Raw genomic sequence first — 23713 nt, forward strand, 5'->3', positions numbered from 1 at the left:
TCTTCAAAGAAGCAGAACTGTGTATCACTCTCCACTGCTGAATCCGAGTACATTGTTGCTGGATCTTGCTGCGCTCAGCTTCTATGGATGAAGCAAACCCTCAAGGACTATGGCATCCACCTGAAGCATGTGCCACTTTACTACGACAATGAAAGCGCCATCAAGATTGCCAACAATCCAGTTCAGCACTCGAAGACAAAGCACATTCAGATCCGTCATCACTTTCTTAGAGATCATGTCATGAAGGTAGATATTGATATCATTCACGTCAACACTGAAGAGAAATTGGCAGATATCTTCACAAACCCTTGGATGAGAAGAGGTTTTGCAAGTGGCGGTGTGAGCTAAATATCTTAGGATCCTCAAATGTCCTGTGATTGGACACACATCCTAACGCGTATGCATGTTGATGACTTAGATGTGCAACACACGAAGTAACGTATATCTTCAATCAATGAAGACATACACTCTAAGTGTGAATGCATTAACACGGAATTTGACTTCGGAGCGCCCCGATAATTGTGCGCCGTGTCTGGTTCCAATACTTCCTATACGGTGGGTAACGCCACCACCAAACTTTCTCGAAGATTTTTCTTTTGGCGTCATGATTGCATTATCTTCGCATTTGGTTTGTCTTCAACATTGGTTTGACTTCAAAGTTTATCTTCGCAATGTTGATTTGGTCTTTTTATGGTATATATATATATATATATATATATATATATAGGACGGCCATTTGGGGCACCTAGGTGCCTGGGCACCTTGCCTACAAACCGTCGGATTACACTAAGATGCGTGCACGTGTATTAGTACTATAACTAATGGATTAAACGTTGACATTTTAATTAGGAAAGAATTATTGCTTGATCTGGACACTTAATTCCCTCATTAAACAAGAAAAAGAAAATCAACAATTAAGGGTCCATGCATGGTGCGTGTATTTTATTGATGTGTTATTTTTTTTACATACTTTGTCACGTACTAATTCATATACCTATAAAAATTCACGTACTAATTCATATACCTCGTCACGTACTAATTTATATACCTATAAAAATCATATATCTAGTCACGTACTAATTCATATACCTATAAAAATTGTATACCTAGTCACGTACTAACTTTTTCATATACCTGGTCAATATCTATCATATATGTAAATTGTACTATTTCTGGGTATATCTCCAATATCATTTACGGGTATGTCTCAAAATAATTTACGTGTATTAAAAATGGTGTATCATTTTTTTTGGGTTATGTATCGTTCAAAGTGTATCAGTTTTATGTATATCTTCAAAGCATGTATGTATTGAAAAAGGGTATGCGGGTATGATATGTTAGGTCCATGTATGTACGAAAAATCACGTATGGGTATTGGCATGCAACGTACATTCTTAAAACTAAAAAAAATTGTGTGTGGGTATATGTACGTAGGAAAAAAAATGTGTGTGAATATTCAGCATGCATCATATATATTTTTAAAAGTAAAAAATAATCAGGATTACATTTTATATTATCTGATGGCCTTATTTTGAATAGAAATATTAGTCGCCAAAAAGTGTGACCCGGCCCTAATTTTTTTAACACTACAAACCTTGAAAAGTAAAACATCAAAAGAATGCATAATATACGTCGTAATTACACATATAGACATTTGCGACAATATTTCGTATTATTTGGTCATATCTGATATGTTAAAAAATCAGAACTTATATACAACCCTTTTTGTTTGGAAAGGAATATACATACCCTTTTTGTTTGAAAAGGAATCAATGCAAAGGAAAGTAGTAGGATATTGTTTTTTGAAAGCAATAATTGCCTATTAGAGCTGATAGTACATGCAAACAAAGTTTTAGAAAGTCATATATCGTGAATTGTATGTATATCACTTACTATAACGGACACCTAGATGTCCAGGCATCGTATATATATAGAACAGGGCTATATTCTGTTACCCTCGCGTCCTATAGAGTCTCGATCTGCAATTTCCGAACCGGTATGGAGGAAAGAAACAGCAACCCCAAAACAGAAAAATGCACGCCCTCGCCCCCGTGAGCCCACGCCCGTCACTCCCCACGAACCCGCCGCCTCCCTCCCTCCTACACCAGCGCAACCCTTACCTCACGCCGACAGCCGCCCTCCCTCGCGCCGGCAGCCGCCCTCCCTCGCGCGATGGCCTCCTCCACCCCCCACGCTCAGGTCGCCTTCCTTCCTGCGCTCCGGTCTCCTTCCTCCTTGCGTGCCAGCCTCTTCCCTACCCCGCACTTCATCTGCCTTTCTTCCCGCACTCCGGCCGTCTTCCTCCCCGCGCTCCGGCTGCCTTCCTCCCCGCGCTCCGGCCTCCTTCCTCCTCGCAATCCGTCCGCCTCCCTGCCCGCACTCCGTCCACCTTCCTCCCCGAGATCCGTCCGCCTTCTCCCCTGAGATCCCACGGCCGTACCACCGCCGACCAACCCCTCCATCTGTAAGTAAGGGCACTAGGCCGCCCTCCACACTGGGGTGGCCCTGCTAGCCATCAGTGGGGGAAGCGGAGTGGCTGCCATGGCGGGGGTGGAGACGTGTTCGTCCTGGGCGTGCGCGTCCTCGGGAAGTCCATCTGCAATTTGGGCACCTCGCCGAGACCTCATAGTGCTCGTCCCAGACTACTCTCCGAAGCCACTCGAGGTATGCGTGCACATCTGCATTTCAGTCGACAAAAATCAACAGAATTGGTACTATGAACTTCTGTGCTGGTCGGTCTTGTCTGTTACTTTAATGTTGGACTGAGGAATTTGGCACTAAAATGAAATCATATACAAGCTGAAACATCGAGCTCACAGCTTCTGTTTGTAGTTTGAACTTAGGCTCCTCTCTCTCCCTCTGTCGTACTTCAATCGTTCTTTGCCATGATGTTGAATCAAGTAACTGTGCGTGCATTGCAGCAGTAATGTTTATTTGGTGCAGAAAGCTCACAAAAAAATCCATCTCGATTAATTAGCATTTTGGAAGTGCATGCTTTGGCAGTTAACTACTGAGTGCATCTATCTTTCCCCTGGAATATGTATAGTGTGGTGTCGTCAGTATGCTGAAGATGAAGTTTCCCCTAGCCGTCGGGCCCCGGCCCCTCCCTGCGAAGCTCCCAGTCGCCATCTGCGCCAAGTCCGCACTCAATCTACAGTTCATTGTTGGCTAGCTGAAGGTCCAGGTTTGCTAAAAAAATTCAGTGCATCTTTATATATTGTTCAGTTCATCTACTTGCCAATCATAAGTCCAATTTCAGATATGAATAAAGCTCAAACCAAGTTAAAAAATTATTTTCTTCATAAATGAGTTGTTTTTGGTTAATTTCTTTTTATGGACAGTACAAATGCACACTATTGTGTGGTGCATCTGTTTATTGTAATTGTGGTTTGGTGTTCAGAAGAAGACAACAAAAAAGGTTCATAAAAGAACCCAAAAACAGTCCGTAGTTTTGGAAGCCCAAATTTCAGTTCAACATGTCTTCTATCATCAGCTCATTAAGAACCCCAGAAACGGTTCAATGTGTGTGTGTTCAAAAAATAACAAAAATGGAGGTTCAGAGATGGCACCGAGAGAAGTTGGAAAAAACGGTTTCAACATAATAAAATAACTGCAAAATGTTTTTGTATTTGGGTTATAAAATAATCGTCTCAGTTCAACGAGTTAAAATCGTCTTAGGTCAATTAGTTAAATCATCTCAGTTCTACTATATTTGTTGCGACAAGAATGGTTCAAGATTAGTTAATCCTTCTTCCACTTCCTCCACAAGAAAATGAGCTCTAAAGATTCAGTATTTCACCTTGCATACAACTCAGAGAACTACCTCTACAGACCTGGCTAGTAGGAGCATCGAAAATAGGATGCACAAAACATCAGGAAAAGATTTTTGCACCATTGTATCAACCCCAAGCCAGTCGGGATAGTTGAGGAGTTGTGTCGTGGTCGCCTGGTAGTGTCCTTGTCACCGTCCGTCTTCAAGCTGGCCGCGAGGGCCAGCAAGATGTTGCATGCGCCGACGAAGATTCCATATCTGACTAGCAGCTGGTCAGATGCCCGTGTGTGTGCCTTAATTCTTTCTCACTACTAGCACTTGGTTTACCATCGGTAGGTAGTTTGTCTAAAGTTATCTGGATTGCACTGATGTCCTGGTAGCCTAAAAAATGCATACTGTTAGCACTTGTGGTTTGCTTATGTATATTATGGGAATTCTTTGGCTGCACTGCAACGCTCTGGCCAGGTGGCAGCAAACCAAACAGAGAGGGCAAGTGAGAGACGAAGCCTCCTCTGCCTAGGACATCGGAGAGTCGAACCCCAACAGCCATTTTCTTGGCAGGCTAGCACTCGCTTTGGCGGCATGGAAGATGAGTGTGCCCTGTATGCGGTAAGTCCTGTAGGCTGCAACTAGATTCCCAATTTTCCATGTATGTAGATTGGATGTCATATGGTTATCTATCCTAAATTTCCATTGTTGCATGTTGCGTTACCCCATTCGGATTCAGTTATGAAGCATGTTGCTGCAACACGAAAATCACAATTCATAAGTTGAATCCAATTTTGTCTTCTTCCACTCTCTGGATACAAAGTTGCAGAAAGGATGTGAACATAGTATATGCCCATGTGTAATCGTTCACTGTGTGTTTCATCATCAGTTCAAAAATAATAATTTGCTTCGTGTCTGCTACTGAAAGTGACACAGTTCAGTCTACTTCCACCTGTAGTATGCTACTAATAGATGAACATTGCTTGCTTGTGTACAGAGGTGACTAATTTCAACCACACTGCTTGTGTGCTGATGTTGTTTGCTTGTGTACATATGATTCATTTTTTGTGGTAGTCCAAGTATAATTGTTTAAAAATTACAAATGTATGTCTCCATAAAAGAAAAGAAAAAAATGTCATGTATTCATGAATTTGCTGCTGGTGTAGCAGCCCAGTATGTATTTTATCATCAGTTCATAAAGGAAAGTTGAATCAGTGCAGTGTTGTGTTAAAAATAATCAGTTTTATATTGTATGGTAGTTCACTGTATAGAAAATTTGTAATGGTTCGGCCAGAATAAAGTTCGCATAGTTCATACTTGCGAGGCAGTAATGTTAAATTTGAGAAAACCATCAGTTCAAATATATATGCAGGAGGTTGAGAGCATAATAAAATGTAAATTTTCTTTTGATGCGTTTAATTTTTCAATATCCAGTACATTAGTTTAGTAGTTGGTACTAACTACTCTAGTTTTTTATTTGATGTACCTGTGGTGTATAGTTTCTTCTGTCAGTTCAATTTCTAAATTTCATACAGTTCAATTCATATTGTAGCTCCAATTTAGTCCACGTGGTTAATTGTTGGATGGTGTGTGTGCAGGGTACCGTGACATTGAGTAGGCGCGAAGTGTATCACTCCAGCACGCCAAAGCTCCAGTGCATGTCAACGTCTTCTCCACTGCAATGGAAGCTCCTCCGTTCGAGTTGAGCACTGGTCATCATCCAAGTTGAACACTAGGTGCTGTCCAAGTTCAAAGAGGGTTGTATGCTAAGTTTGTTTTAGTGAGAAAAATGCGGGGTTTTGACAATATTCTGTATGATTCATTTATTCAACCTTAGAACTTGGCGATATTCGGTCTATTTTTCTATGATGAAGGCACACATGAAGTCATGTGCAATGGTATCCCCCTAGTGCTTCAAAGATTCGTATTTTGTTTCTTCAAATGTGGTGTGCGCCTGTTTGATGAGGTAAAACAAAGTAAAATAGTGAAAATGTTATTAAAGACACTTGGAAGTACAAATGTAGAAAATAAATAAGTTCTGATTTTTGTCAGGTAGGAAATTTGGAGAAGAAAACATAAGTTTTTAAAAAGAAGAAAATGGTAAAAATGTAAGTCCATTCAACTATATAAACAATAAAGGTACGATGGTGATGAAACCCTCAGTAAGGATAAGGATAGGAAAGAAGATTAAGAGCCTGTTTGGGACTGCTCTGCTCCTTCAAATTCAGCTCCGCTTCAAAAAACGCAAGCCAAACGGGGTAGCTCCACGATATGCCGCTCCACAAAAAAACTAGAATCTGGGGCACAACTTCTAGTTTTTTATGAAGCTCTTCAGGGGGTGCTCCAAAAAACTCTAGAAGCTGGAGTTGGGTGGAAATTACCCACCACTGCCACCAGTAAGTGGATACCCCTTCGTTTCTCCCCCCTCGACCAATCAAATAGATCCTTTCCATCAAATTTCTCATTCTTGAAGCTGGAGCTAGATGAAAGCCAAACATTCTCTTTGGTATTGCTACAACTTCTGAATGAAACTGCTCCAAAATGAATTTAGTGGAGCGAAACTGATTTTGGTGAAGTGGAGCAGTCCCAAACAAGCCCTAAAAACTAAAACTAAAAGAACATCGAGTGATTATTTTTTTGAGAAGTACAAAGAAGATTAAAAACTAAAACTAAAAGAACATCGAGTGATTATTTTTTGAGAAGTACAAACTCTCTAGTACTGTGAGTACCATAAATTAAAAATTAAAAATTGCATCAGTTCTAACTCAAGGGATAATAAATTTGCAAAAAAGAATTATAGCAGTAAAAGTTTGGAGGAAAAAACAATTTAATAAATGGAAAGACCACAAGTTCACAACTACAAAAGTTGTATGTTCAAACATGACATCTCAGATAAGTTTGGGAAAAAGCTCAAACAAAAGAAAAATCCATGAAAATTCAAATGTTAAAAGTTCAAGTCGTAAAACACGGGAAGTCCAAAACATCTGTGCAAAAAAATTTGGGTTTAAAAAAAGAAACACACAAAACATTTTCTTTTCGAAAAAATGTCATTCAGTTCAATGATATAAACCATGAAAGTTCGAGGACTATAAAAACCGTAAACCATTGAAAAGTTACAAGGAAAAGCCGTACCAGAAAATAGAGTAAAATCTAGTCTGCGAAAACACGCTCAGTACGATGCCATACGAACATCAGTCCAAGTACTTTTTTTTGGAACCATTCAAAATTACTCTATGAAAAATACCTCCTCTGTACAAAAACTCATAAAGAGAACAGTATGAGTGCCGCCGCGAGCGCCGCCATCATCGCCCGCGCCCCGGCGCCCAACGCTCAGAGTTAAAGTTCGGGGATGATAATATCGTAAACTGTTGAAAAGTTACAAGAAAAACGATACCGCAAAAACAGAGTAAAGTCTAGTATGTGAAAAACACGCTCAGTACAAAACCATACGGGCATACGTTCAAGTACTTTTTTTTGGAACCATTCAAAACTACTGTCAAAAATACCTCAGTACAAACACATACATATATCAGTACAAGTACTCTGTTCTTAAGGAACAGGAAAAACAACACGATGGGTTTCACCTTATTTAAAATTACTCTTAAATGGTTGCGAAGTAGAGAAAACGTTCAACATGACTAATTTTCACATTTTTGATAGCTATCCAACGGTATATTATTTGCCCCATTTCGACAAACTTTTTAAAACAATTGCATTCAAAATCAAATTTGGCCGTATTCAAATTTGTTTTTAAACCGTAAGGAATTATAAAAAAATTTCTATACAAAAAAGTTGCGCATTTTCCATAGCTTTCCAACGCCGTATCGTTTGCGTCAATCCGACAAACCGTTTGCAAAAAAAGCGATAATACGCTTCGCCCAGAATTTCACGGTTTTTCAAATTACTTTTAAATTATATATAATTTGAAAAAACAGTAGATACATGGAAGATGCGGATTTTTCCCAGCTTTCCAACGCCATCTTATTTGCTCAATTCCGACAAACCGTTTGAAAATTGACTCCAAAATACGATCCTTGTTTTCGGTTTTGAAAAAAATGGTTTTTTTCAAAACTGCTCTTAAACCGTGATGATTTTGCAAAAAAAACTTATATATTTATAATATAGATGTCAAAAGCTTTCTAACGATATATTACACGCCCCATTCCGACGAAAAGACGATCAGTTCGTCGAGATGTATATATATATATATATATATATATATATATATATATATATATATATATATATATATATATATATATATATATGCGTGTTCTGTCCTCTACAGCAATCACTTATAGCTATGTCTTCGAACTTGCCATTTTCTAAACTAAGTGAATGTGATCGGACCCTAACCCCTTCTATGCTTCTACCTCAAATTCTATCTATCTAGTCATATGCATTCTGTTGAAACGTGTCGAATATCTTCACTGGGTCCTTGTCAGCCGAAGATACAGAGACACACATTTAAAACTGCTTTCAATGTTATATTTTCTTTTGCCTGAATACTGGAGAAGTCAGAACGACCACCCGACGAACCAGGCGTGCGTGGGAACATGGAACAACTTCCAATGGGTTGCATGCATGCCACGTGTCCATCAGATGTGAACCGCGAGGGGCACCTGCGTAATTGCGCTGTGCAGCCCTCTACCTTATAAATACTCATCTCGTGTGGTCATTATCTCCTCTTCCACCTCGCCACTCGCTCAAACCCTAGCGACACCGCTAGCTCGCATCGACGCCGGAGATGAAGCGCTTAGCTGTCGCGACCTCTTCGACGCCGTCCTCACGCCGGCCGCGAACCTCGTCTTCTCCGCCAAGTTAGGGCGCGGGAGATTGGACTTCTCAGCCTTCCATCTGCCTCGTCTAGCAGTTCGTTTGGGGTAAATAAATCTCACTTTTTACAATCTTTTTGATTTGTCAAATCCATCCACTTCAACCAAAAGTGGTTTCTACACTTCCAAATCTGGATCTGTCTCTTTATGAAAATGCTGACCCATCATCTTTGTATGGTATCATGGCGACAATCTCTTCAAGCGCAACTATCAGTTCGCTAAGGAGTCAGCTGCCAAGAACAGAAAAGCTTTCAGACTCAATTTCAACCCTGGTCCGTCTGCTCCAAGACAGGATGGCACTCGCGAAGCCAATCCCAATGTCATCGGGCCCTTCAATAGCTTCGATGGGCTCCTCTCCCACATTGCTGCTCAAAGGGCCACAGTGGATCAGTCTACAGATGACGCAGACTCTAAAGATGCTCCTGCACCACCGAAGCAGAAGAAGAAGAAGACAAAAGCTTCGAAGCCCTCTATAGCACCAACCGCTTCAACTGTGAAGCCATTGAAGGCCGCACCTCCTGAACCCAGTGTGCAGCTTGAAGACCTGTCTCGTGTGTCCAAGAGGACCAAGAAGACCAAGCAGCCCAAGAAAATTTCTGGGCATAACCTGACTCCTGCTGCCGTTCTGCGTAACGAGGAAGACACCGTTGATCTATCAAGTGATGAAGATCTTGGTGATGAAGCACTAGAGATGCTGATCAAGAGCAAGCAAGAGGCGGAGATCTTCAATGATCTACCCCTCTTTGATGTTGATATTTTGAACAACTTCATCGATGAATGGTTTGACGACCAGAGCATCAGTATTGATGATCTGCAGCTGCCAGTGGACATCAGTGTCACTTTTCATGGAGCTATTGCAAATGAATTGGCCTTAGCTCAGAAATCGTCGAGCTCAAGAACAAGATTGATGAGAAGGCGCATTTCAAGAAGCACATAGCCTAGCTCAGTGTGGCTGATGTGCAAATCTTCAAGAAGATGCTGCATGATCTCAAGGCAGAATTCCACAAGAAGCGTGGAGAAGCCAAAGGCTCACGCGAGCGCATGAAGTACTATGCACAGAAATGTGTTCAAGCACATAATGAAGCTGAGAAGAGAAAGGCTCTTGGGCGTCCGTGCATTGACCCCGGGATGGCTGCCAAGCAAAAGAAGAAGTCTACCGCGGCCCAATCTGAAGCTCAAAGGCGGGAAGAACCTAGCATTGTCTTCCCTGCCAGTATGACTGGCTCGAAGCCAAAGGTCGCCTCAGCAGCTGTAGAACTGAAGAAAACCAGGCATGCTGAAGCCAAAGCCAGGAAGAGGAAGCTCAAGGATACATCTGATGATGCTCCCTCCAAGAAGAAATTGAAGACAAAGGCTTCAAAGTCTTCAAAGAAAGAGCATGATGCTGCCACAGAGCCCCTCATAGTTGAACCTATCGCAGTCGCTCTTCCTGCTTCAACCAACCAAGAACGTCGCCTTGTGATCCATGAGCCTGCTTCCACAGAGGCTCAAGCAAGTGAAGAAGTTCCAGCTATTGACCCCAACGCAGCTGAAGACATTGGTCGTGAAGACAATGTGCATGATGATGAAGTCCTTCCTCAGCTCGAGCCCCAGTTGGTATCATGGCCTGCTCCAACGAGCAGTGAACTTATTAGTATTGGTCGTCCATTGACGCCAATTGCTCAAGATGGCTCATTGGTTGAGCACCAACAAAAAGACACCCCAATACAAGATGAAACACCACGTACTCCACCTACTCAAGTCACCTCTTCGGTACTTGATGATGACAATTACATGGAGACCACTCCTTCTCCAAAGGCGTCGCCAGCGTTTCGCAGGCTTCGCAAAGGCCTCAGGCCACAGGTCTCCATGTCAAGCATTCCTGAAGAAGAAGCGCAACACACTAGCTCAGTAGCATGTCAAGTGTTTCCTGAAGCCACTCCTTCTACGTCTGCCTCGGAGTCAGAAGCCAAGACTGTGAAGACATTCCGGCTGCATCAGCCGATGAAGAAAAAGGAGAAGAAAGAGAAGCCACACCCCCAACAAGTGATGCAGTCATTCTTGAAGAGAACGTGATTGTGCCCGACCCTCTAGTCGTTGAACAGATGGAGGTTGAAAACACTGAGGCTGTCACCAACAACGCCACTGAAGCCAATGACACTGTCATGGCTGAAGACTATGTGGAGCCCAAAGCCAATGTGAATGTTGAAGCCAGTGTGACGTCAATCATCTCTGATGGTGCCGTTCCTCCTCCAAGGCCTCATACCATGGAATGCACATTCAGTTGTGAAGGTGAGCTCGTCACAGTCCGATGGCTAGTCATGGTTCCACCCACTGCTCCCAGGCCACAGTATGATTATCAGGTGGAGCAGAGGCCTCAAGTTCAGAAGCCAAAGCCACGTCTGCCCAGGCTTCCAAGTGCTGTCATCACTCAGGGCTCATTTAGTATGCTCAGCTTCAAAGAGGACAATACTTTCTTTGACAACACCAAGAACCCGTACACGAAGCCCAAGATCACCTCTGACAGATTTTGGAGTCATCGGTAGCGAAGCTATTACTCTTGCATCCTGTACAACCAAGACCGGATCTTTCCACACAAGCGTCTGGATTGTGATGCTATGGGTGGGCTGCCATGTCTTGAAGAGGCTCTTGACTGCTTTCGGGATGTTGGTCTTCTGCCCTTTGTGACTGACAAGGAGCATTGGAACGAAGAGCTTCTGCTGCAGTTCTATGATACTCTCCATATTAGAGGCTACAACAGGGATTCGAAGACTTGGATCCTCGAGTGGATGACAGGTGATGTTCATCACGAAGCCAAAGCTCAAGATATCATCGATCTTACTTCCCTGCCCACTCCAAGTGAGTTATATGAACCTGGTTGTCAGCTTCATCGGAATGAGCTGCAGAGCATTTTTCAGAAGCCTGAGCCAAATATGAGCCAAATGCTTAGCATGATGAAGCCATTGCCACAAGACGCTGAATACCCAAATGAGTTCTTTGTCAAGGACCTTGAGTACTTGCCACACACAGTATACCATATTCTAGGGCGTACTCTCTGGCCTATCAAGGGAAATTCTTCTAAAGCTAAACTTGAAGGCGCCATGAAGACTTTGGTATTCTATATCATCAACGGCATCAGATTCAATACTCAGGATTTCTTTATCAGACAACTTGCTGCCTCTGGGATTGATCTGTTTGGCCTGAAGTTCTATGCTCCATGGGTGATGCGCTTGATTAAGCTTCATTCCACCATTGACTATCAGCCCTCAGCGCGCAACCATATTGTTTTTCTGCCTGAAGTTGATCTGTCAATTGAAGCCATCTACCCCGAGCCTGCAAAGAAGGCACTCCACCTTCAGAATGCTGAATTTCAAAGCTTCTCGCAGCCAATCGAAGGGATTCATGTGCCCAATGCTGCAACTCCTGCATACGCTCTGGCTGGCAACATGCGCTTTCCGCACCGAGCCAACACTAAAGCCACTGCAAGCACAATTGCTCAAAGGCCTCAGAAGCGTCCTCGTGTACTCAATGACTGAGAGCTTCTGGTGGCATTGCATCAAAAGCAGTATAAGCATCATGACTGCCTGAAGCATCAGATGCAGAGTCTCTTGGTGGATGTCAACCGCATCTGTAACCTGGCCACCAAGAACACATTTGTTGCCCATGAAGCCTGCCGGCAGTCTTGGAAGAGCCTCCCACTGCTATGTTCTGAAGATGATCTACGTGCAGATGGCTTCATAGAGAACTTCAAGTTTGACTGCAGGCCTCCTCAAAATGCAAGCTGGCGTCGCACTCCCTCCATTGAAGATTATGAGCATTCATCTTTGGCTGCAACTATTGTTGCGAGAGTCGTCGATGAAGAAGACGACACCACTTCACCAACCTTGGTTGCTGAAAGGATCGATACGGTCGACTAGAGGGGGGGTGAATAGGAGACTACAAATTTTACTCTTTCTTGTCAACTTTAAGGCTTAGCGGATAAAAAGGGTTCACTAGATATGCAACTAGGTGAACACAACCTATATGACAAGCAAGCTCTAAGCTAAATATGCTAGGCAACAAACTAATTAGTAAGCCAACAAGCATACAAGGCTAAGTAAAGTGCGGGAAAGGATTAACCACAAGTGAGACGAGGACGCGGATTTTATCCCGAAGTTCACTCTTCCTTGGGGAAGAGCTACTCTCCGTTTGGAGCGGTGCCGGAGCCAAAGCTTGCGGAACGCCACCGAAGGCTCACCGTAATCTCCTTCGAGTCACCCCCAACGGATGAGCCTCGAATCACTCGGGGTTGGTCTTGAAGGCGACCACCACACCTTTACAAACTTCTCCGGAGCACACCACAAGCAAGGAAGCTTCCGGAGGAACCTCTAACCGCCTAGGAGCCCAAGCTCCAAGAGTAACAAGTCATGGTGGATGAATGTTGCGGGGAACGCGATTTGGTTTGGTCAAAGTGTAGATCGGGTCTTGCTCTCCCAATCCCCAAAGTTTCAACAAGATTGGGTGGAGGGATTGAGAGTAGTGAGCAAAATGGGGTGTAGCAATGGAGGAGCTCAACAAGACATTAGGGTTAGGGGATGGAGGAAGAAGAAGGGAGCTTATATAGTGTTCTTGGCCGGGAGGGGATTTCTGCCCATTGGACCCCGTGCGCACAGGCCAAGTCAGCCCCGTGCGCACGGGGTAAGTCAGCCCCGTGCGCACGGGGTGTCCAGTGAGTTTCGAGGTACCCCGTGAGCACGGGGGTCAGAGACCCCGTGCGCACGGGGTGTCCCGAAATATTCTGACTACCCCGTGCGCACGGGGGTCAGAGACCCCGTGCACACGGGGTGTCCAGAAGATTTCTGATGAAACATCACAGGACACCACGGCAAAGCACACAATAAGTGGAATATCTGAGGAGGTGTAGGAGGGCTGGTGTATCTGTCTTGGAGGCATTCCCACACGACACTAAATCCACGAAGACCCCTCTTGATAGTGCGGTTTTACCTACGACTCAAATCGAACCAAAACGAAAAACCTTCGAGTCGCCGGTAACCACGCCTTTGATCTTTTTGGACTGGGGGGGGGGGGGTCGCACACCTCCATCAATGGACACCTTGGAACCAAAGTCCTGAGATAAACTTTAGCAACCAACATTAGTTCCACTAACCACATTGTCATCACACCAAAATATAATCTAAGTGATACTTGCACTTTCAATCTCCCCCTTTTTGGTGCATTGATGACAATATGGTTAGGACATGGCATACAGGATACATCTTAAGTAAACAGCCATGCGACAATAGTTGATCAAAGGAGCTCCCCCTATATATGTGCAAGGAGAAAAAAAATGCTTGATTATGCATCAAGCACACACATATGAGGCTCCCCCTAGATCCACATTGTCAAGGCATGCGATCAACATAATAATACCCAACACGGTGCCTAGATCACATGCAAGTGTGGTGAGCAGAAAACGTGAGACTAACCTATAGAAGCTTGATCATACTCCACAAGATATATCAACATAAGCATAGATAAATTCCATAAAGTAGATAGTCTCTCACATAGACTAGGTAGCTCACGACCACACCGCGAAATCAAGTAAATAAGAGTATCTCAAGCCAAATAAACACAACCAAAACAAACGAGGCCTTGAGATCTCACCCAACTGAAACCAACTGCAAACGTCCTTAATAGAACACTTCTCCCCCTTTGTCATCAAGACAACAAAAAGGGAAAAGGCGATGCTAACGAGATTCTAGACAAGAGGAGGTGCGCTCGAAGCATCATCATCATCATCATCATCATCATCAAAGTGCCATCCCTCCAAGGGAAAAGAACGAGCTGTGGCCACACTGTCGATGTCCTCGGACCCTGGACCAACCTCCTCACCAGCTGCAGCACGCTCACCCTTCTTCTGACGCCTCACCAGCTTGCCCTTGTTGATCTCCTTGACCTGACGGCGCTGAATGGACTGGCACATTTTGAACATGTTGCTCACGGTCTTCAGAAGAGACTTCTTCTCCTCTCTGGTGAAACTGGCATCAGTAGCAACCTGCTTCCCTTTGCTACGCGGAATCCGCACATAGGATGAACATCCCTCAGTGTAGGTAGCACGATCCTCAGGCCTGGGGTTGCGCCCCTTCTTGGGAGGCACATATGGTGGAGGAGCAGCCGGAAGCCAGTTGGCATCACGCTTCGGAAAGGAGGTGCGGTACTGGGCAATGTACCTGGCGGGACAGACAGACTCAATCAAAGCTTGGATGAACGGAGCATAGATGCATGACTTGTTCTCCTGAACACACTGCCTGATCTCAAAGAACATGAAGTCCAGAACATCCACTTTCTTCTTGTCATGAAGGTAGACAAAGATGTCCAACATGGAGCTCCTCAGATTGTGAGAGTCCCCGGTCTTAGGATTAAGCGTGTACCTAAGAATATGACGCATAGTATCATAGGTTGGCTTCAAATGTTTGATAGAACCGGTGATGAAGGCCTTGTCTGGCCTGTAAGCAAAAGCAATCTCATCCTTGTCTCTACCTGTCTCACGAACACGGCCATACTCAGGATGCTCCTCAGCAAAGAACCGATACGGAATGATGTCAGAGAACTTGGCCATGGAGGCCTCACACTCATATGTGCCAGACATCCAAGTCATAGTGCGAGCCTCATCACTGTGGAAGTATACGGTGGCAAAGAACTGCATCACAAGATCTTCACTGAACGTATGGTGGAAGGCGACGAACGGGATCAAGCCAAGCCTCCCAAGAGCATTATACACACCGGGATAGATATGATCACTGTCCCGAAGAGCCTCCACATTGATTTGCTTGTGGGGGGCAAACGTGTTTTTCTTGGTCATGATCAGCTCAGAGAACACACGGTGTTGAAAATCACTCTTGAATCTTGGGTCAACCCCTTCATCAGTGTTTGGCACATAGGGGAAATCTTGCCTGCGAGCCCAAAGCTCTGGCTTGGTCCACTTAGAGAGAGGTAGATTCTTGACATTCCGACCTCCGGGGAGCACATGTTCCTCTCCTTCCTCCTCATCAACATCATCAGCAGAATCATCCTCATCTTCTATCTCTGCATCTGCGGGGTTCTCATAGTGAGCATCTTCCTGCGAATCGTACTCCTCTTCTGAATCCTCGGAGGCTTCAATCACTGGCTGCTTGGAGGCGGTACGGCGAACACGGCCCAGCTCAGAGCCCCGACCAATTCTTTCGGACTGCTGACGAAGAGCCACAGTGAATTCCCTGGAACCTGCCTTGGTGCGCTTGCGATGGAGCTCGGACCTCTTGTCAGCAGAGTCTGAAACACAACAGCAACAAAACCCAACAAACACGAGAGACGCAAATAAGTACAAGTGCTCGAGAAGCTGGCGAGGAATGGAAGACAGAGAAGAAACATGACTGGCACTACTGTGTACCCCGTGCACACGGGGGCCCCGTGCGCACGGTACAAGGGCCGTGGGCACGGGCTATCCAGAGGATTTTGACAGGAAGAAGCTTGTTGGGTTATGGCTGAATGCAAATTCTTACCAAGACCCCAAAGAGCATTTCCGCGTCACTTCTGAACATGTCGCAGAAGAAATCCAACACTACTAGAAAGGAGTATGTGTAGCACTTGCACTGGAAGAGAATCGAGAAACACACACACACCGAAACACAAACACACGGACAAGAAGAACCACACAAAAAAAGAAAAAAGATCCAACCTCCAACGGAGGGCGGTGGCCGAAGCCACCATGTTTGAGTTTGTTTGGTATGGCACCGCGAAGATATGAACCTTGGGCCCAAGACCAATACCCATCTTTGAAGCACAAAATGCCATCTGCAAATGGCTAATGTGAAAGATTTTGTTCAATTTATGCACTAGTAGGATAAGATAGCTCATTAGTTGAGCTAGCTCCCCCTACTTAGGTGCCTACATCTAAAACAAGATACTAGTAGAGTATGTGTGTGTATGCGAGAACCTCAATCCAAGTTACTTATATCCATGATATTCAGCTCATGCCTTAACTCGCAGAATCTTGCTTCATCAAGTGGCTTGGTGAAAATGTCGGCAAGTTGCTTCTCGGTGTTGACATGGAATAAATCAATGTCTCCCTTGGCCACATGATCTCGAATGAAGTGATGACGAATCTCAATATGTTTGGTTCGGCTATGTTGCACTGGATTGTCGGCGATCTTGATTGCACTTTCATTGTCACAAAATAGAGGCACTTTGTCACATTTGACACCATTATCCATCAAAGTTTGCCTCATCCATAATAATTGTGCACAACAACTTCCTGCGGCAATGTACTCGGCCTCGGCGGTTGAAAGGGACACACAATTCTGCTTCTTTGAAGACCAACTTACCAATGACCTCCCTAGGAATTGACATGACCCGGAAGTGGACTTGCGGTCTACCTTGTCTCCGGCCCATTCCGAATCCGAATATCCCAATAACTTGAAAGTTGCTCCTTTGGGATACCAAAGGCCCAAGTTTGGGGTATGAACCAAATACCGAAGGATTCTTTTCACTGCCGAAAAATGGCTCTCCTTGGGAGCGGATTGAAATCTTGCACACATACACACACTCAACATAATATCCGGCCTAGATGCACAAAGGTAAAGTAAAGAACCGATCATAGAGCGATATACCTTTTGATCCACATCTTTATCATTGGGATCAAGATTAAGTTGGCCATTTGTGGGCATGGGCGTCTTCATGGGCTTGACATCTTGCATTTTGAACCTCTTGAGCATGTCTTGAATATAAAGTGCTTGGTTGATGAAGGTTCCTCCTCTCAATTGCTTCACTTGAAATCCGAGGAAAAACTTCAACTCTCCCATCACGCTCATAGCAAATTCCTTGGTCATAAGATTCTCAAACTCAACGTTAATAGCATGGTTAGTGGAACCAAAAATAATATCATCAACATATATTTGGCACACAAACAATTCTCCTTTTACCCTCTTCGTGAAGAGAGTGGAATCTATTAACCCGATCTGGAACCCCTTCTCGCTTAAGAACGCCGTAAGGTGATCATACCAAGCACGAGGTGCTTGTTTAAGTCCATAGAGTGCCTTATGGAGTTCATAAACGTGAGATGGGTGATCGGGATCTTCGAAACCGGGAGGTTGTTTGACATACACCAACTCCTTAAGAGGACCATTAAGAAATGCACTCTTCACATCCATTTGATACAATTTAAAATCATGAGGTGAAGCATATGCAAGCAAGATACGAATGGACTCAAGACGGGCAACGGGGGCAAAGGTTTCACCGAAGTCCAAACCTTCAACTTGGGTGAACCCTTGTGCCACTAACCTTGCCTTGTTTCTAGTGACTTGTCCATGCTCATCTTGTTTGTTCTTAAAGATCCACTTTGTTCCAATGACATTATGATGTTCTTTGGGTCTCTTCACAAGAGTCCATACTTTGTTGCGGGTGAAGTTGTTGAGTTCTTCATGCATGGCATTTACCCAATCCGGGTCGTCAAGTGCATCTTCAACCTTAAGGGGCTCAACACAAGAGACAAACGAGTTATGTTCACAAAAGTTTGCCAAACGTCTACGAGTAGTTACCCCTTTGTTGATGCTTCCATAAATGTTGTCGGTGAGATGTTGAAGATGCTTTAACTTGGCGGCCGCTTTTTGCACTTTGAGGGTAAGCTCTTCTTCACTTGGTTTTGAACTTGTGGAAGAAGCTTGGCCTTGGGAATGCTTTAGCCTTGGAGACACCCTTCTCTTCACAACCTCTAGTTCTTGATCACTTGGATGTGATGATGTGGAAGACACTTGAGGTTGGGATTGATCTTGATCTTGATCAAGAGCTTGACCTTGGGCCTCACGGATTGGTTCTTCGCCATTTGGTTGAGCTTGCCCTTGATCTTGCTCGGGAACATGAGGGACTTGATCTTGTTCTTGGATAGGTTCATGATTTCCCATAGCATCTTGACCTTGTGGTGGCGGTGATGACTTCCCTTGTGGAGAATCCACAAGAGGGGCTCTTACTCCTTCTTCTTCTACTTGGACTTGGGGTGTTTCTTGTGGACGAATGTGGCCTATCCCCATAGTCCTTATAGCTTGTGAAGGAGCCTCATCACCTACAACACTAGGAACAATTGGCTCCGCACGGGAACCGTTATCTTCATCAAACTCCACATTTACCGTTTCCTCAATACATCCGGTGGATTTGTTGAGAACACGGTAAGCATGAGAGTTTGATGCATATCCAACAAATATGCCCTCATAAGTTTTAGGCGCAAACTTAGCTAAACGGGATTTCTTATTTAGAATGAAACACTTACAACCGAATACTCGAAAGTATTTGACGTTAGGCTTTCTCCCGATTAGGAGTTCGTAGGGAGTCTTGTTCTTGAGCTTACGAAGATAGAGCCGGTTTGTAGCATGGCACGCGGTGTTGATGGCTTCGGCCCAAAGCTTGTATGGAGACTTGTACTCGTCAAGCATGGTCCTTGCCATCTCAATGAGAGTCCGGTTCTTCCTTTCCGCAACACCATTTTGTTCGGGAGTGTATGGCGCGGCATATTGATGCTTGATCCCCTCATCGCTCAAGAACTCGTTCATAGTGTAATTTTTGAACTCGGTGCCGTTATCACTTCGAATTGCCTTGATCTCACAATTATGTTGACGTTGAGCTTCTTTGGAAAAGTTGATGAAGGTGTCTTGAGTTTCATCTTTAGTCTTGAGAAAGAACACCCATGTATATCTTGTATAGTCATCGACAATGACAAGGCAATACCTCCTCCCTCCCAAACTATCATAAGATGGAGGCCCAAAGAGATCCAAGTGAATGAGCTCGAGAGGCCTCAAAGTGGTAATGATAGTCGTCACCTTATGAGCTTTTTCATGAAGTTTTCCGGCAATGCAAGCACTACAAGGACGATCTTTGGCAAAAGACACATTGGTTAGTCCAAGGATGTGCTCCCCCTTTAAGAGAGCTTGTAAATTTCTCATGCCAACGTGTGCTAGCCGACGGTGCCAAAGCCACCCCACATCGGCCTTGGCCATTAGACATGTTGCAAGATAGGTTTTCTCATTTGAGAAATCAACCACGTAAAGGTTGTCTTCAACATGCCCAACAAAGACCACTTTGAGATTGCTTCTCTTAAAGACGGTCACATGAAATTCACCGAAATGAGAATCATAACCGGCACGTGCCAATTGAATCGTAGAAAGTAAATTGTAGTGAAGGGATTGAACAAGCATGACATTCTTAAGTGATGCATCACTAGAGATTACCACCTTGCCCAAACCCAATACCTTGCCCTTGCTATTATCACCAAAAGAGATGTTTGAAGTAGCCTTGAGCGAATCAATGAACTCCACAAGCATCTCCCTCTCTCCGGTCATATGATTGGTGCAACCACTATCGATCACCCATTGTGTTCCACCAGAGGTATAGTCCTACAAGAATCAAGCTTTGATTTTAGGTCCCCATTTTGCAATGGGTCCTAGAGAGTTAGCAACAAGGGTCTTAGGAACCCAAATAGTCCAAGCATAATCATCATAGTTAGTGCCAACAAATTTAGCAAAGGTATAACCATCATCTCCTCTCATGAGGACATAAGATGGGTTGTTCTTGCCGGCAAACTCTTTGGGAATGGCCTTGTCCCTAGTGACCTTGCCATCCCCAACATTCCCTTTTTCCTTCTCCTTCTCCTTGTGTCCTTCATGAACAAATGATATCTTTTGTTGGGGAGGAGGAGTAGGACCGATCTTCTTCTTGTGGCTCTTCTTCTTGGTCTTCTTCTTCTTAGAAGAGGGGTCAAACCCAATTCCCTCCTTGGCAACACACTCCTTTTGGTTGCTCAAGAGGTCATTGAGGTTTTTCTCCCCTTGAATGCACGACACAAGCCCTTTCTCAATTTGGGCTTTAACTTTTTATTCTCCTCTTGGAGAGAGGTGCAATCATGAGCAAAGTTAGCCGTACAAGATTCATCATTTAAATCAATATGAGGGATGGAAGTAAGAGCCTTAATGGTTGTAGCTTTAAGTTGAGCATAAGACTCGGTGAGGGCAATGAGGTCACCTTTGACAACCTTGGAACTAGTCACAAGGAGCTCATGTTCCTCAACAAGTCTCGTGTGATCAACTAGAAGCTTTTCAGCCCTTACTTTAAGGGCATCTTTGTTCTCAAGAGCAAGTTGCAACGCATCATCGGTTTTAACGAAGTCAATTTTATGAGAAGACAAGGCTTCCTCAAGTGACGCTCTCATGACACTCTCTTCATGTAGCTCGTGCTCAAGGAGTTCGACTCTCTCTTTTTCCTCTATGAGGAGGTTTTCAACGTTCTCAATAAAATCATCGCGTTCGGCGAGTGATTTAAGGAGATCGCTAAAACGAGCACGAGCTTCACCATGAAGAGTTTTCATGAAAGCCATCAAGGATTCCTCATCATTATCCACACCATCATCACACTCATCCTCCACTATCTCACATGAAACATTGGGAGTGTGGATGAAGGGTTTTAGAGATTTGGACTTTGTTTTTACCTCTTTGGCCATGAGGCAATGATGAGTGAACGGCCTGTCCTCGTTGGGAGAGTCGAAGAGGCCGGTGGTGGAGGAGGAGGTAGTGGCATGCATGGCAATGGCGGCCGTGCCCACATGATCATCATCACCGTCATCTTCTTCTCCGGACATGTACTCCTCATGAACAAGAGCCTTGTCATCTTTCCTCTTGGAAAACTTCGTGAACTTCTTCTTCTTGAGCACAAGCTTCTCGGACTTGTCTTCACGTCTCTCATAAGGACAATCGTGCACAAAATGTCTTGGGCTATCACAATTGTAGCATTTTCTTCGTCCAAACGATCTTCCTTGCAGATTCTTCCCTTTGTTTGCCATGGTCCCAGAATATTTCTTGACCAAGAGAGCCAAGTCTTCCGCAAAGTCATTTGCCGGGCATGAGGTGTCAACATCTTCCTCACAAGTCTCTTCAACAACTTCTTCATCCCTTGAGGGTTGGGCAACTACTTTCTTGGCCTTCAATGCAAGATTTGAGTTCTTGGTGGCTTGAGCTATGGCAAAGGTCTTCTTGGACTTGGTCTCCAAAAGAACATGAGTTGAGAAAGTGGATACAACTTGTGCCGCGGTCAACTTTTGATAGTCCGGGCGTTGATGTATCATCATCACCATGGTATGTTCCGTGAGAACCATAGCATCAATGAACTTGTCCTTAATGAAATCATCATTTGCCCAAGTGCACCCAAAGGTTCTCAAATTGAGCACAAGAGACTTCAACCTTCGATATACCTCTTCCGCGGACTCACCCTCATTTCTCACAAATAGGTTGACTTCTTGCTTGAGCAAAGCCAACCGAGATCTTCGAATTGCTTCATCACCTTCGAGAGCCTCCTCAAGGCAATCCCAAATTTCCTTGGCGGTCTTGAGTAGAGCAATGGAGTCACTATAGTCATCGGTCACCGCGGTGCGCAACATGTTGTGGGCGGTAGCATTGAGTTGATCATCAACCGCTTCTCTTGGAGTGAGATTCATGGGATCCTTGGGGTTGAAACTGTTGACCAAAATCCACCATAGTTGTGTAGATGCACTGTGAATATGAGACTCCATATCTAGCTTCCACTTAGCAAACGCGTTAGCTTTCAAAGGGGGCGGAGGCCCCACAGGATTAATGCGAGGGTGCTGCAAGGGTTGTGGTGAGTAAAAGGGTTCCACGGCAATGTACTGTTGGGGAACGTAGTAATTTCAAAAAATTTCCTACACACACGCAAGATCATGGTGATGCATAGCAACGAGAGGGGAGAGTGTTGTCCACGTACCCTCGTAGACCGACAGCGGAAGCGTTATCACAACGCGGTTGATGTAGTCGTACGTCTTCACGATCCGACCGATCAAGTACCGAACGTACGGCACCTCCAAGCTCTACACACGTTCAGCTCGATGACGTCCCTCGAACTCTGATCCAGCCGAGTGTTGGGGGATAGTTTCGTCAGCACGACGGCGTGGTGACGATGATGATGTTCCACCGACGCAGGGCTTCGCCTAAGCTCCGCAACGGTATTATCAAGGTGTAATATGGTGGAGGGGGGCACCGCACACGGCTAAACTATCGTATATCAAGTGTGTCTAGAGGTGCCCCCTGCCCCCGTATATAAAGGAGCAAGGGGGAGGCCGGCTACCCTTGGCACGCCAAAGAGAGGGGGGGAGTCCTCCTCCTAGTAGGAGTAGGACTCCCCTTTCCTAGTCCTACTAGGAAAAGAAGGGGGGAAGGAAAGAGAGGGAGAGGGAGAGGGAAAGGGGGCTGCGCCCCCTCTCCTAGTCCAACTAGGACTCCTCCTGGGAGGGGGCGCGCCACCTCCTGGCTGCTGCCTTCTCTCTCCCCTCAAGGCCCACTAAGGCCCAATACTTCCCTGAGGGGTTCCGGTAACCCTCCGGCACTCTGGTTTAATCCGAAACTTCTCCGAGATACTTCCGGTGTCCGAATATAGTCGTCCAATATATCAATCTTTATGTGTCGACCATTTCAAGACTCCTCGTCATGTTCGTGATCACATCCAGGACTCCGAACAACCTTCGGTACATCAAAACATATAAACTCATAATATAACTGTCATCTTAACTTTAAGCATGCGGACCCTTCGGGTTCGAGAACTATGTAGACATGACTGAGACACCTCTCCGGTCAATAACCAATAGCGGGACCTGGATGCCCATATTGGCTCCCACATATTCTACGAAGATCTTTATCGGTCAGATCGCATAACAACATACGTTGTTCCCTTTGTCATCGGTATGTTACTTGCCCGAGATTCGATCGTCGGTATCTCGATACCTAGTTCAATCTCATTACCGGCAAGTCTCTTTACTCGTTCCGTAATACATCATCCCGCAACTAACTCATTAGTCACAATGCTTGCAAGGCTTATAGTGATGTGCATTACCGAGTGGGCCCAGAGATACCTCTCCGACAATCGGAGTGACAAATCCTAATCTCGAAATACGCCAACCCAACAAGTAGCTTTGGAGACACTTGTAGAGCACCTTTATAATCACCCATTTACGTTGTGACGTTTGGTAGCACACAAAGTGTTCCTCCGGTAAACGGGAGTTGCATAATCTCATAGTCATAGGAACATGTATAAGTCATGAAGAAAGCAATAGCAACATACTAAACGATCGGGTGCT

The 23713-nt window shown here is 44.7% G+C and overlaps 1 long non-coding RNA gene across 1 annotated transcript; it reads left to right on the plus strand.

Moving 5' to 3' along the window:
* Nucleotides 1–1977: 1977 nt before the first annotated feature.
* On the plus strand, nucleotides 1978–5661 carry LOC109754448 (uncharacterized). The gene is made up of 3 exons (XR_002230698.4): nucleotides 1978–2664; nucleotides 3047–4381; nucleotides 5359–5661. It is a non-coding gene; the product is annotated as an uncharacterized lncRNA (long non-coding RNA).
* Nucleotides 5662–23713: the final 18052 nt, after the last annotated feature.

This window comes from Aegilops tauschii, chromosome 4 (genome assembly GCF_002575655.3).
Source record: "Aegilops tauschii subsp. strangulata cultivar AL8/78 chromosome 4, Aet v6.0, whole genome shotgun sequence".
Lineage (NCBI taxonomy): Eukaryota > Viridiplantae > Streptophyta > Magnoliopsida > Poales > Poaceae > Aegilops > Aegilops tauschii.